The 13,903-nt window shown below is 47.6% G+C and overlaps 1 protein-coding gene across 8 annotated transcripts in view; it reads right to left on the bottom strand.

Moving 5' to 3' along the window:
- Nucleotides 1-13,903, bottom strand: part of CELF2 (CUGBP Elav-like family member 2) — a 298,791-nt gene that overhangs the window by 23,272 nt on the left and 261,616 nt on the right. The window lies entirely within an intron of this gene.

Consider the following 13,903-nt stretch of genomic DNA (forward strand, 5'->3'; position numbering starts at 1 on the left):
CACACACACACACACACACACACACACACACACACACACACACACACCCACACCCACCCACCCACCCACACCAGGAGTGGGATTGCGGGGTCATATGATAAATTTATGCTTAACTTTTTGAGGAACTGCCAGACTGTTCTCCAGAACAACTGCACTCCCTATCCCTTTTACATTTATAATGGCTTCTGTAAATAATATTTCAAGTATCTTACATTTGTTTACAGTCGTATAGCTTTATACTCTGCTGACTTTTCCCACGTACATCACTTCCCTTTGTCCTGGTGACGGAGGGTAAAAGCTAAACTGAACTCCAGCCAGTGCAAAAAGAAGCATCTGGTCCATTTCTAGCTGTGAAATTGAGGATGGCCAGGAACTTTATCCATCCTTCTGGAATGTTCCTGCTCAGCTGGAGCTCATCCTTGTACTGCCTTCAGAAGCCACATACCGAGCATTGCTGGAAATGCACCTTGCTTGGGATCCCTTCTGGATGAGGTCAGATCAAATGCCTAAAAAATGAATTCCCCACCTTGTCACATTTCTATCCACACATGGCACTAGCTTTCGATACCTCATAATGTGTATGTGCTTTCTTTCTCTTTTTTCAAAGAAAATTATATATAATCCAATGTCTTTCGTCCTTTTGTATTAGGGAACTTTTCAAATACACACACACGAGACGATAACATGACAAACTCCTGTAAACTCGGATCCACATTCTAGAATATTTGAGAAGCAACTTACTCTATTTTAAGGCATAAATTCACACCTTATGTCATCTCACCTCTATATACTTCAGTATGCAGCTCTAAAAATTGTGGATGTTGTCTTTAAAAATCACAAAACCATTATTACACCTCACAAAAAACAATGGTTCCTTGGCTTCATTATGTGATAATATCTTCAGGATTTCTTCACCTGTGTACCTGGGTAAGATGGGCATTTATTTTCTCTTCTTGTGCTGCCTTTAGTTTTGCTAATAAACTTTTGCTAACCTCAGAAACTGACTCAGTGCCTTTATTTTTGCATTTTCTGGAAGAAATTACCTGAGTTTGAAATGACCTGTAACTTAAATGTTTGGGAGAATATGCCAGTAAAAGTGATATGGACTTGGTATTTCTTCATGGGATGATTTTAAAATACAGATTATGTTTCTTTAATAAATAGGATTGTTCAACTTTTTTCTTCTCTACCCAATTTTATTAAGTCAGCGCTTTCTAGGAGCTTGTATATTTAAGTTATCAGATTTATATTGGCACAAAAGTATTAATATGCTCTTAATAAAATTTTAAAATCAGGAACATTTACATTTAAGTCCTATTTTTTTTTTTTTTTGTCTGCCTGAGCTGTCCGTTACTGAGAGAAGCATGTGAAAATCTTCCATTATGGTAATATCAGTTTCTCCAGGTAAATATGGAAATTTTTTGGAATACACCTTGAAGCTATGTTGCTACTTGCATAGAGGTTTGTAAATTACTCTATCTTCTGGTGCAATAAACTTTTCGTGGTGATGTTCTTATTTCTGCTTTTACCTTGAAATCTGTTTTGTATGACGTTTAAAAAATAAGGCAGCAGATTTTTTGGTTATTTGAATGGTGTCTCTTTTGCTATTGCTTTGCTTTTCTGTCTGTTTGTATTTTACCTCTCTCTCTTATAATCAATATATACACAGGTTTTAAAAACTATAGCCTAACAATTTAACAGTCTTTTAGTAGAAACTTAAAATTTGTGCTATATGTCCTGCCTATAATTTCTCTTCTTGCCTTCATTTAGGACTGTTACTACTCTTTTCACATTCCATTTTCCCCTCTACTACTCTGAAGGGAACGTGTACTATTTCTATTCTTTTATATACTACTATAACAATTTTAACAGTTAAACATAACTTACGCAAATCAACATTACCTTTATTCCTTTGCCCGAACATTTGCCAGAACGTCTCTCCATTTGTGTGTGTGTTTTTAGGACAATGTCTAGAGATTTTAAGTGGTTGACTTTTATAATTTTCACCAGTTATGGTGGTTTCACCGGGGAAATGGTTCACAGATATGCTCATATTACTGTTCTAGAAGTACTTCCCCGGTGTCACCTAAAACTGTGTGAAAATTCTTCAGGCTTTTATTACCGGTTTGGAATCAGAACGTGCATAGTTTTTACCCCTTACTCCCTGGCACAGCAGTCTGGTGAGGGATATCTAGACTGAGGCCAGATTTAAATGTATTTGTCCACGGGAAATAGTCCAGCTAGGGGACTTCTGTTTCCAGTAATCAGGTGGTCTAGGTTGCCAGGGAGACTCTCAGTAGAAAAAAAAAAACAAAAAACTAAAATGTTTAAGAAGGTATTTTTTAAAATACTGTCAATCACGTCAGTAACTGGAAACTTAGTAAGGAACACTTAGAAATCAAAGACAAGTCAAAAGGGGGAACCCAGAGAAGTCATTGTGCATTGAAGGCAGCTTTCTCCTTAGGGGCATTTGGTGAACGCATAAATTTTGGCTTTAGCCAAAGCATCCCAGTGCCTAAGAAATACCAGAAAGTCTAGGGCTCATCTGAGGTATAGCATCTGACAGGACACCACCCCTACATGAGTCTGGAACCCCAAAAGGCTAAACAATCTAAGCATCAACAAAGAATACTCCCTCTTTGCACACTAGAGGGAAAACTGCTTGTTTCAAAACTTAGTGCAGAGTAGGATGAGGGCAATTTCTCTGATAATGTTAAACGATAGTCAAGCCCTCATGTGAGTTTGCAACCCAACTTTATTTCATCTGAGTGGTCAAAAACTCACATGTCTCGAACTTAGAGTGATCCCAGGCCTGTACTTCTAGCATCTTCAGAATCAAATATAAGTCATCCTTGAAAGGACCTATTTTCACCCCCAAAGAATTCCTAGAAATAAAGTCTGAGACAGTTAAGCTGACAGTAAGAAGGACAGAGACAGAGTTAGACACCATATTTCGATCTACCAAGATTTCAGATATTGGACTTGTTAGCACACAACAGAAAGGAAGTGCATTTAAGATGTTGGCAGAAATTTAAAAAGCTCTGAGAAGTGAAAAAAGCATGTGATTATAAAAAATGACCAAGTACACTGATAACTAAATGAAAATCCTAGAGGGGCGCCTGGGTGGCTCGGTTGGTTAAGTGTCCGACTCTTGGTTTCAGCTCAGGTTATGATCTCAGGGTCATGACCTGGGTCAAGCCCCAGGTCAGGCTTAGTGCAGAGTCTGCTTGAGATTCTCTCCCTCCTGCTCATGTTCTCTAAAATAAAATCTTAAAAAAAATCCTAGAAATGAAAAATGTAATAATCAAAATACAAAATTCATTGGGTACATAGGTTTAACAGTATATTAGATACAGTAGAAGAGCGAATTTAGGGAGCTGGAAGACAGATTTGAGGAGTTATACATAACAGAAATTGAGGAAACATGAGATGCTGAAATGCTGCAGAGCAGATCTAACATGGCTAGATGAAGTTCAGGAGGAAAAGAGAGAATGGGGAGAAGGCAGTATGAGAAGAGTTAATGACTGAGAATTTTCTAAAACTGATAAGATGCCCTGCCCCCTCTCCAAAATCCATTATTTTCAGGGATTCCCATGAATTCCAATCAGGAAAAAGAAAAATACATCATTATAATTAGATACACTACAGCAAAAGAACACAAAGCAAACAAAAACGCAGAACACCAAAGACAAGGAGAAGATCTTAAAAACAACTAGAGAGAAAAAAATGCCTTCAGTAAGTCATTGAAGTGACAATTAGACACCTCAGTACCTGGAATCTCAACAGTAGTAATGGAAGACAGATTAGAAAAAGGTGCTGAGATAAACTGTCAACTTAGAATATCCAACAAAAATACACTTCACAAATAAGGGCAAAATAAAGAAGTGATTGTCACATAAAAGCTCAGACTTTTTTTTTTTTTTTTTTTTTTTACCAATAGACCCTCACTAAATGAAGTTCTGATGGATATGCTTCAAACTAAAGGAGAACATTCCTAGATGAACAAAAACTGAAAGAATTTGTTGCTAGCAGTCCCTGTGTTATAAGAAATACTAAAGCAAGTTCTTCAGGCTGAAAGCAATATCCCGGACACTAATATAAATACACACATACACACACCACCACCACCACCACCACCACTAAAGGTAATTAAGTAGGTTCTTAAGTATAATTGCATTTCTCTTTTCTTCTCTTAATTGACTGAAAAATCAACTGCCTAAAGCAGTGTGTATCTAATTGTGCTGTTGGGCCTCTAACATCTAGAAGTATATTCGACAATAAAAGCACAAAGGAAGTGGGTGGGGGAGACAAAGTTGCATTGCAGCAAAGGAAATCATACCAGATAGTAACCACGAAAAGAGGTGGGGAGAACCAGAGATGGTAAATAAGGAGGTTACAAACTCCATAGGTACACACCTGCTGTCCTTTCTTCTTTGTTTAAAGTACATAAAGTAATAATTGTAACTATATATTATACAGTATAACATATATAGTTGCCTAGTATATAGTTACATTAGGTACACATAGTTATATTAGGTAACTACATATATTATACTACATAATTACAACTACATATAAGTAACATAGAAGTAATAGGTATATAAATAGTACAAGAGGGGATGGAGTCACAGATAGGAGGAATGTTTCTGTATCTCACTGGCATTCAGTTGGTATATATCTGAAGTAGATTCTAGTAAGACAGGGCACATGTGGTAAATCATAGAGCAACCACTAGGAAAATAAACTTTAAAAAGTATGGAGGAAAATCACTGAAGAAATTCAAATGTTATAACTAGAAAATATTCACTTGATGCAAGATAAAGCCATAAAGGAGAAACAAAAACAAAACAACTTGAGACACATGGAAAACAGGAAGTAAAACATCACACACAAATGCAACCTGATAAGAACATTAAATGTGAACGAACTAAACAATCCAATCCAAAAGGCAGGGATTGTTAAATTGGATTAAAAAAACAAAAACAACAATAAAAACAAAAACATAAAACCTAGATCTGCCTATACTGTCTACGGTAGACACACTTTATTTATTTTTTTAAAAAAGATTTATTTATTTATTTGACAGAGAGAGAGACACAGCGAGAGAGGGAACACAAGCAGGGGGGAGTGGGTGAGGGAGAAGCAGGCCTCCCGCCGAGCAGGGAGCCCCATGCGGGGCTCGATCCCAGGACCGGATCATGACCTGAGCCGAAAGCAGACGCTTAACGACTGAGCCACCCAGGCGCCCCGGGAGACAACTTTAGATTCAAAGGCACAAAAAGGTTGAAAGGATGTGAAAATCTATCCCATCCACACAGTAGCCACGGGAGCTGGACTGGCGATACTAAACTTGAGACAGAAGAGTTCTGCAACAGTCTGAGAGAGAATGAAGACCAGCTCAACTGCCTGCATTGCAAAGGACCCCGATATACTTCCACGAAAATCTACGTCTCTGTCCTGATGAAATTTAGCTGATAAGAGCACTCCGGTGCCGGCATGTACGGACTGTCAGAAAACCCTTGTTCAGGACCCTGCCTTTCCCTACGCCCTCAGAGTCCTCATTCAGATCTGGGAAAAGGGAAAGGAACAGAAGGGAGCAGGGCGGAGAGAGGAGATATTCCTCAAACCGTGCAGGAAATGGATACGAAGCAGACCGGGGCAAGGTTCGGAAGGGTGTACACGGAGTAACTGGATCAGAATATTCTCGCACTCATCTGAGCAACCCGAGCTACTATTATCAGAAAGGCCCCCAGATTCAGTTGCTGTTCACAGCAATGAGGACGAACGGGTGCCAGAGCACTAAGGTCAGGAACCTGGAGAAAGCTGCCTGTCAGGGACACGAGCACAGTGCTAGAAGGACCGAGGACACCCGTCAGCATGCTGCTGTGGAACATTCTCCGTAACGTGGGGGGAGACAAAGCATAGAACAGCACCTTAATACCTCAATCTCTGCAACTTAACATCTTTCAGACCTCGTTTATAGCCCAGACCTCATTAGTCTCTAGTCCTTCCTGCTGCCCCTTTGGGCAGTCACCCTGCATCTCCTCTGTGGCGGCAGGAAAGGGTCATGGAGGTTGGTGAGCAGGAGCATCCCTGAGAAGGTCAGGAAGACGTTTCCAGCTGGGCCCCACAGATCCTGAAAAGTGAGGCTCTGGCTCTAAGTAAACATCATTACAATCTCCTTACCCCCTTTTACAGACAGAAAACCAGAGGGAAAATGGGGCTGTAGCTGAGACTGAGTGCTCGGGACCCAAACGGTTTCCTCATCTCCACAAGCTTCTGTTTCATCATTTTTAAGTGGGAGTAAAAAAAAACAAACAAACAACAAACAACAAAAAACAAAAAAACACTCGACTTAAAAGGTTGTGAAGGTTCAGTAAGGTGATCTATGTAATGAACTGGGCACAGCGCCTGGTACCATCTGGGGATTTTCAGACCGCCATCGATTACTGGGTACAGACCAGCTGAGGGGACGCACCTGTGTGGGACATGTCTCCTAAAACGAGGAGAAAGGAGGTAAGCTATCTAGAGAGCTTCAGTCACCGATGACTGGACAGCCACAGGATGACCCCCTTCTTGCTCACAGCCGCCAACACCCAGAGCAGCAGCGAGCACACCTGTCCGACACCCACTTCTGGCTGGAGCTTCACATGGTGGCAGGGGGGGCAAGGAGCCGGCCACCCCTCAGGCCTCGTGGGTGACCTGTCACACCCCTCCCGTCTCTAAGACGGGCTCGAGGAACGGTGGCGGAAAGCCGTACTCCGCTCTGTCTGGATGATTCTCAATTACGATGACGAGCAGCAAGCTGGAGAGAGGGCTCTGTAGACATGCCCCCCATGCAATGCGGAGTGTGGGCATGGGGGGCATGAGCGAGGAGGGGAGCTGGGAAATCCAGCAGGCCCGCTTTCTCACGGATGATACCAAGAGGGCTCTTTAGGTCTCGGTTTGCTCTTCATTTAGAACCCCAGGAAGACTGGATACAGCAAAGTGGGCCCGCATTCCGCGGTGTGGGGCTCGTGCTGGTAGAAGGCTGGGAGCGGGGGGCGGGGGTGGGCATCAAGCAGGGCAGTAACACAAGTGAACTAAGTAACTTGCCTTCGAATGAAAAGACTCTCTGTGCTCCTTAGCTTCGGGCAGGACTCTGAAGATTCACCCTGAGTCTCCGTCGGAAAAGACCTCTCAGCTGCATCTCTAGCCACCTTTAAGAGTCCTTTGAACTCTAGCAAATTATCCGCTTAAAGCAAGAAACCTCAAACTTGTCACACAGCCCATCTCAATCATGTGCTTTAAAACCAGATATTCAGCAGACACAACAGACAAGGAGACCCCAGACACGGAAGACAGAGACACGTGAAATGCCCCCCCGCCCATGTTTTCCTATTTCTGTGTCGGCTGGCTGGCAAGATGCTGCCCTGGCTAACTGCATGCTGCCCACCTAAAACGCCCTTTGGTCTCCCCTGACAACGGTATCCTTCTCTTTCTCAATTAAACTGTTCATGACGTGTGCCAAAGGGACACTTTGCGGGGGGGGGGGCGGTAAATACACAGGCGTCTTTGTCGTCCACGGCACCTCTTTCAGGAGAAGGCTGCTCGGTGCACGACCAAGCCAAGCACAGCCCGCCCTCCCCTTGCTGGCGCACAGCAGACGTCACTTGTCACACGTCACATCGTAAGCCTGTTTTACTCCTGGTTAGAAGCCACGGATGAACCCGACAAGGTCGTGACTGGCTGGCCAGTCAGGAAATACGATGGCCACGCAACCAACAAGAGTCCTGTGTTTATTACCTCGCGCAGCAGCACAGTTCTGGGCCTCCCATGAAGAAATGTGGGAGGGTGAGAGGGTTAGCAGAGGGGGACGAGGCGGGAAGGGTGAGCACGTGCCCGCTTCCACCTGCTCACGGAATTGCTCTGCTCCTCTGACCAGGTTAATTCATTGCTGGGAAGACGCCACGCTCAGGAATTCCCAGACACCTGTCGCAGTCTAAGTGAGAAGATGGGTTCTTTCTCCTTGGAACGGTGCTAGATCTTGGATCAACAATATATTGAGGAGAGTGTCTCCACCCAGGTCAGAGCTTCAGGTCACCGAAGGAGTGCCTAGATCATTAGGTCCCTTGCCAGGCCAGAGTGAAGGAAGGAAGGAAGGAAAGAGAGAAAGCAGTCCTAGACGAGCCAGAGAAATAACCAGCTGGCTCACCCACCCAGCCCAGAGATTTCTCTGCCTCAATCTCCAGCAACAGTAACAGAGAGCGCTGACTTCCACACACATTCCTTCATTTCAGGTTGGATCCTCCGAGGCAACCCACGAACTAGATTGGGAGTCTCTTCTCCACTTTGAAGATGGGAAGCAGAGGGTTGGGGGCTGAGTGGATGTGCCCAGCGCACACGACGAGAGGTGGTTCGTGATGGGGCCAACTCGAGCTGCGTGGGCAAGTCCTTGGTGAGGAGGCTCGGGGTACCTAGAAGCTCTGGAAGAGGGGCTATTTGGGAAACTTTCTCAAAGCAACCCAAAACACAAGGAAGCTGAATCTTACCTAATTTAAAAAAAAAAGTTTCATTTGGTTTCTTTTTATGTTTATTCCGGAGATAAATGCTTATTCGTCTTTTTCTGAGCTTTCTAGAGAGAAAAGGCCTTTTGCTTCACTTCCCAGGAAGACATCCCCCTCTCTCTGCTGTGTGGATAAACTGGACGTCCCCCCTTCCAGCCCCCACCAGCCTCGATCTCCCCAGTGGGAGGTAGGGTGCCTAATGTAGCTGGAGAGACTGGAAAGGACCTGACATCCACGGGGCGGCTGAATTAAAATGCAAGACATCAGCAGGTGCTTGATGAAGGCCTTCCTGTTCTCTCTTTTCTTTCTGTTCTAATGTCTACATTACTGGGAGGCCAGTTAAGTTTATTTGGGTCCCAGGGCTATGTCCGGAGAGAGAGACAAGATTTACTACTATGTGCTCTATGGTTCCCCCCAAAGATGTCTGTGTCCTGATTCCTGGTACCTGTGACCATGTTAGGTGACATGACCAAGAGGGATCACAAGCTGCTATTCAGCAGGCCTTCAGACGGGGTGATCAGCTGCCTGGGTTCATGGCAGAGGAAAAGCGACTGGAAAGTGTCGGAAGGAGGGCAGCGTGAGAAGGACTTGCTCTGGAGATGGAAGAAGGGGCTGTTTGTCCAGGAGAAGTCTGCAGCCTCCAGAAGCCGGAAAAGCAGAGAAACGGATTAGACTCTTCCCTAGAGCTTCCAGAAAGGACCGCACCCTGGTGATACCCTGGTCCCAGCCCAGTGAGCATGTTCAACTTCTGATCTACCGTCGTAAGGATGAGACATCTGCGTTGTTTCAAGCCACTAAGTTTGAGGCGCTGTGTCAGAGAGGCAGCAGAACACGAATACATTCTCCACCTCAGTTCCAGCAGGCCTCAAGCGAATCATGGCGGCAGCTCGCACTGATGGAGGGCCTAGCACGTGCGGCCTTTGTTCTAAGCATTTACGTGCAGTAGCTCATTTAACCGTTTACAGTTCTCCTACGAGGCAAAATCACCGGTGGAAGGTCACACCCAGCTATAGGCTGGACAGACAGGATTTAACCCAGCTCTCTGGCTCCAGAAAGTTAACATTATGCTGAGATCAACTTAAATTCCTATTCTGCATCGGCATCTCTCTGTAGCTGCCGTTGAGATGGGTTTACAGAAGCAATGAGCTCGCAGTCATTGAGACTCACCCTTGATTTTGGGGCTCCGGCCCTTCCCTAATCTGTAAGACCTTGGGCAATCCCTCCACTTAGCTGAGGCTCAGGATGATCCTCAACATGGGAATAACGCGACCCACCCTGAGAAGTGACACATGATACTCCAAATGTCAGATGAGGTGGCACTGGTGTCTGACGCACGGTACGTGACCGATAAACACCGCAGAGGCTCTGTCTCCGAAGGATGCGAATCCGGTCACCCTGTCCTCGGATTCACGCAGAGCTGACATTTCCCTGTCGCGGGGCAGGTGAGGGCACGGGGGCCCGCCGGCCCTACAGCCTGGGTCATTGGCCTGGTCGTCAGGCACCTCAGGCCGTGTGCCCCGCTCCGAGGGCGAGGAAGGGGGCGAGCAGGCCTGCCAGCCAAGCTGGGGAGACAACACGGTGATGCGAAGGTAGAACTGAGCCCAGAGAGGAGGCGAGGCGAAGAGCCGGTTTGGGGTGTTGGCGTCAGAAAGGTATTCTCTGTAGCTCAGGAGACCGAAACGAGGCTCACGGGGTGAAAGCCTCAAGGAGGCGGGTAGAGCACGAAGGAGGGCAGTCTGCAACGGCAAGTGGCCGCAGACGCATATCCCCCCCGTTCGTGGAATTAGGAAAGCAGAGGCCGTCGGGTGGTCCCGTTTCCGGGGATTTGTGCGGACTCTGGGCCCGCGCTTGATGGCCCTGGAGCTCTGATAATCCAAGTTTGGAAAAGTTCTTACTGTTTCTGCTAGTGCCAAGCACAGGCCGGCTGCATCCCTTGGAGGGGAGAAAACCGGGACTCCAAGCAGGCAGAACTCGCTGGGTGTTAAGGCGGCACTTTGGTGAAGGTTCCTGTCTTCACGGCCCACAGGGTAACTGAGGGATGTGAAAACCCACGGCCTGCGCAGGCCCGCAGACTGACGGGGTCCACACCGACATAAGCCCGGCCAAGCTTAAGATGCAACGTAGCTTCTACCTCCTCCTTTCCTAGTAGAAGCAGCCGCCCCACGGAGCACAGCCGATTCAAATCCTCAATGACTCCATCACAGGGAAAATGACAACGAGAGAAAGACCAGATTTTGGGGGCGGAAACTCTCTGACCCGGGGCCCAGGGCTGCTGAGATGCTCTGAGAATTTTTCTGTCCATGGGAGGCAGGGACCACACTGCCCTTTGAGGACGTGGTAACCACGCACACATTTAGCGGAGAAAAGTCACTTTTTAAACATGACAGTCGAGGGGCGCCTGGGTGGCTCAGTCGTTCAGCGTCTGCCTTCGGCTCAGGTCGTGATCCCGGGGTCCTGGGATCGAGCCCCGCATCGGGCTCCCTGCTCAGCGGGGGGCCTGCTTCTCCCTCTCCCACTCCCCCTGTTCGTGTTCCCTCTCTCGCTGTGTTTCTGTCAAATAAATAAATAAAATCTTTAAAAACAAAACAAAACAAAAAAAACCCAACATGACAGTCGAGGACCTCCTGCACCACAATCACCTGGAGGTGACCTCAGACTCCTGGAACCAAAATCTCGGGGTGCAGGGTGCAGGACCTGATTTAACCTGTCCTCCTGGGATGGCTCTTGCTCACTGAAGTGTGAGAGTCACTGGCCTCAGAGGCGTCCAAGCGCTTCCATCAGGCTGGGTGTGAAAAGTCTGGGGCCTGAGAAGGTGAGAAGTTTTGGGGAGGTAAAGTTTGGCTTGTGATAAGAAGGGAACAGACGCTGGGAGGCAGGAAACCAGGAGTAAAAAATTTCCGAAGACTACTGAGTTAAGGTTCTCTCTTCCACAGGAGAACAAAACCCCACCAGCAGATAAGCTTATCAGTGAGAAGTGGTGCCTGTCTTATTTCCTAGAGACTACAAGTGAAACGGACAGATAACGGCACCAGATATTTGCCGAATGAATAAATGACAATAATACTGAATGCCGAGGCAGGTACACCGAAGGCCGTGTCCAGTTTCTCTTAGGACGAAGCCACAATCGAAGACCTTGATGAGCGCGGCCAAGGGGATCCCATTCCGCCTTACACTGTGCCTCACACAGGGTCCCCAAGGCCACAGCTGGGCTGTTGGATAAGTGAAAGACTCTCCTCTAACTGTTCTTGTTGCTCACAGGCCACAGAGAGTGTGGACAAAGCCAGTTGTTACCCCGTCACCAAGACAGGCAGAGCTACCCTTCTGTCCTCTGACATAAGTCTTTCGTAGAAGGAACCAGACGCTCGCTCTCCTGTGGGCCCCCTCGGTGGACGGGGGTGGGCACAGGGCTCAGGGCCAGGACCAGCCTGGAGAACGTGTCCCTCCCCTTGAGCCGAGCCAGAGACACACAGGTAAACACTGGCTCCTTCTCTTTCTGTGCAGAAGGTGGGATGAAGGTCGGGAGTCCCAGTCTGGGGTGAGGTGGCTCCTAGCACCTTCCTTTTACAGGTTCCAGACCCAGAGAGAAACGTAGACAGATGGCCACGCGGGGCTTAGGAGTCTCTCCCGCTTACCACGTACCTCCCACCCGGGCGGGGCCCCGTCCTCCTTGTCTGCTCTCCGTGTCGAGCTCCCATCGACCCCGAAAACGAGCGTGCCTCCCAGGAACCCAGCGCATCAGTTTCCCCACGTTTCCCCCCTTGCCCTGGAGAGCAAGAGATTCTGCTTTGAGCTACAACAAAACAACATGAACGGCAGCCGGCGAGAATCTGCCTTCAGCTCATTCATTAAACATTTCCACCCACGATCGGATGGCGAAAGCACAGTGGCTTTGTGGTTTAGAAAATGAAATAACTGCAAACAGCAAACTGTCTACCTCGACCAAACATACTGAGGATGCGGGGGCCCGCGGTCGCCCTCCTGCCCCAAACAAGCTCGGACGCCGTCTGTCACCAGCTCAAGGGAGCCCGTGAGGAGGCAGGATAATTAGCAATGACCCGAGCACCGTCATTATTAGCTAATCGCAACCCTGGGGCATTAACAAAACACCGAGCCTCTCTTCCCCCAGGGGCTCAATTACACCACAGGAACCACGCCTCTTATGTTAATTTATTCCCTCTGAGGGTTTTTGCGGGGCGGGAATAGAGGGAGGAGGGGAGGAGACTGTTTGTGTCCGAAGGTGGGGTGCAAAGGTGTTCTGATGTGACTACTCGATGGTCTGTAACAGGCATGTCCTTGCTCCCACAAACATCTGTCCCCCATCGCCTCACCTCCCAAGGACAGTGGACGATGCGGCTTCGGGCGACACGGGGCCAGCCTGGTCCCCCGGGGTCTCCGGGACATGCGCGAGAGGAACTCTCACGTCTAGAGGACTGGCCGAAGCAAGCCCCTTGTCTGGACCCTGACGGCCTCCGAGGCCTTATTAGAGGGCAGCAGACACAGCGGAAGGTGACCAAGTGGCGCAGGCACGGAAGGAGCCCACGGTCTTCTTCACTTTAATTTCTATTTCCACATGCTTGTTGGAGCTCTCACTAGCTGATACTCCGGAGAGAGACATTCGTCAGTTGTCAGCCAACCTGGGGACCTCCCCACCTTGCCTCGGTTCCAGTGTCCTCCCCAGTCCCACGAAGACAGACACTTAAGAAGGAAGGTGTCAGGGGCGCCTGGGTGGCTCGGGCGGTTAAGCGTCTGCCTTCGGCTCGGGTCGTGATCCCGGGGTCCTGGGATCGAGCCCCGCGTGCATCGGGCTCCCTGCTTCTCCCTCTCCCACTCCCCCTGCTTGTGTTCCCTCTCTCGCTGTCTCTCTCTCCAACAAATAACTAAATAAAATCTTAAAAAAAAAAAAATAGAAGGAAGGAGTCACTTGGGGCCACAAGTGTGAAAAAGTCCCTTCATATAAACTCAGTGGGCACGGATCTAACAAGACCGGAGCCAAGAGAAAACTGGACCTGTTTTTCCCTTCCAGTGATGTTCTGCTTGAGGATTTACCAAAATACAAGTACACACATGCCCTCAGATGGCCCCAGATGTTTGTTTTTACAAATGGTGGTGAACACGAATTGAAAAAATTGTTGATTTCCTCACAAGGGTGAGAACACGTGAGTGGAAAAATCCAGAAGTGCGACTCCAGGTCCCCCGGAGTTCCTGCTTTTGCATGTTTTGAGGTGTGGCAGGACGGACTGTCATCACATCTGCCGCTCTCGGCCCGTGTTCCTTTGGCAAGTCATTTAACCCTGCAGCCTCCCGTGGGCTTCTCAGGATCACGAGCGAAGCACCCAGACAGGTGATCCTCAGGACTC

This window comes from Callorhinus ursinus, unplaced genomic scaffold (genome assembly GCF_003265705.2).
Source record: "Callorhinus ursinus isolate GAN/ISIS: 27379988/994484 unplaced genomic scaffold, GSC_fseal_2.0 scaffold36, whole genome shotgun sequence".
Lineage (NCBI taxonomy): Eukaryota > Metazoa > Chordata > Mammalia > Carnivora > Otariidae > Callorhinus > Callorhinus ursinus.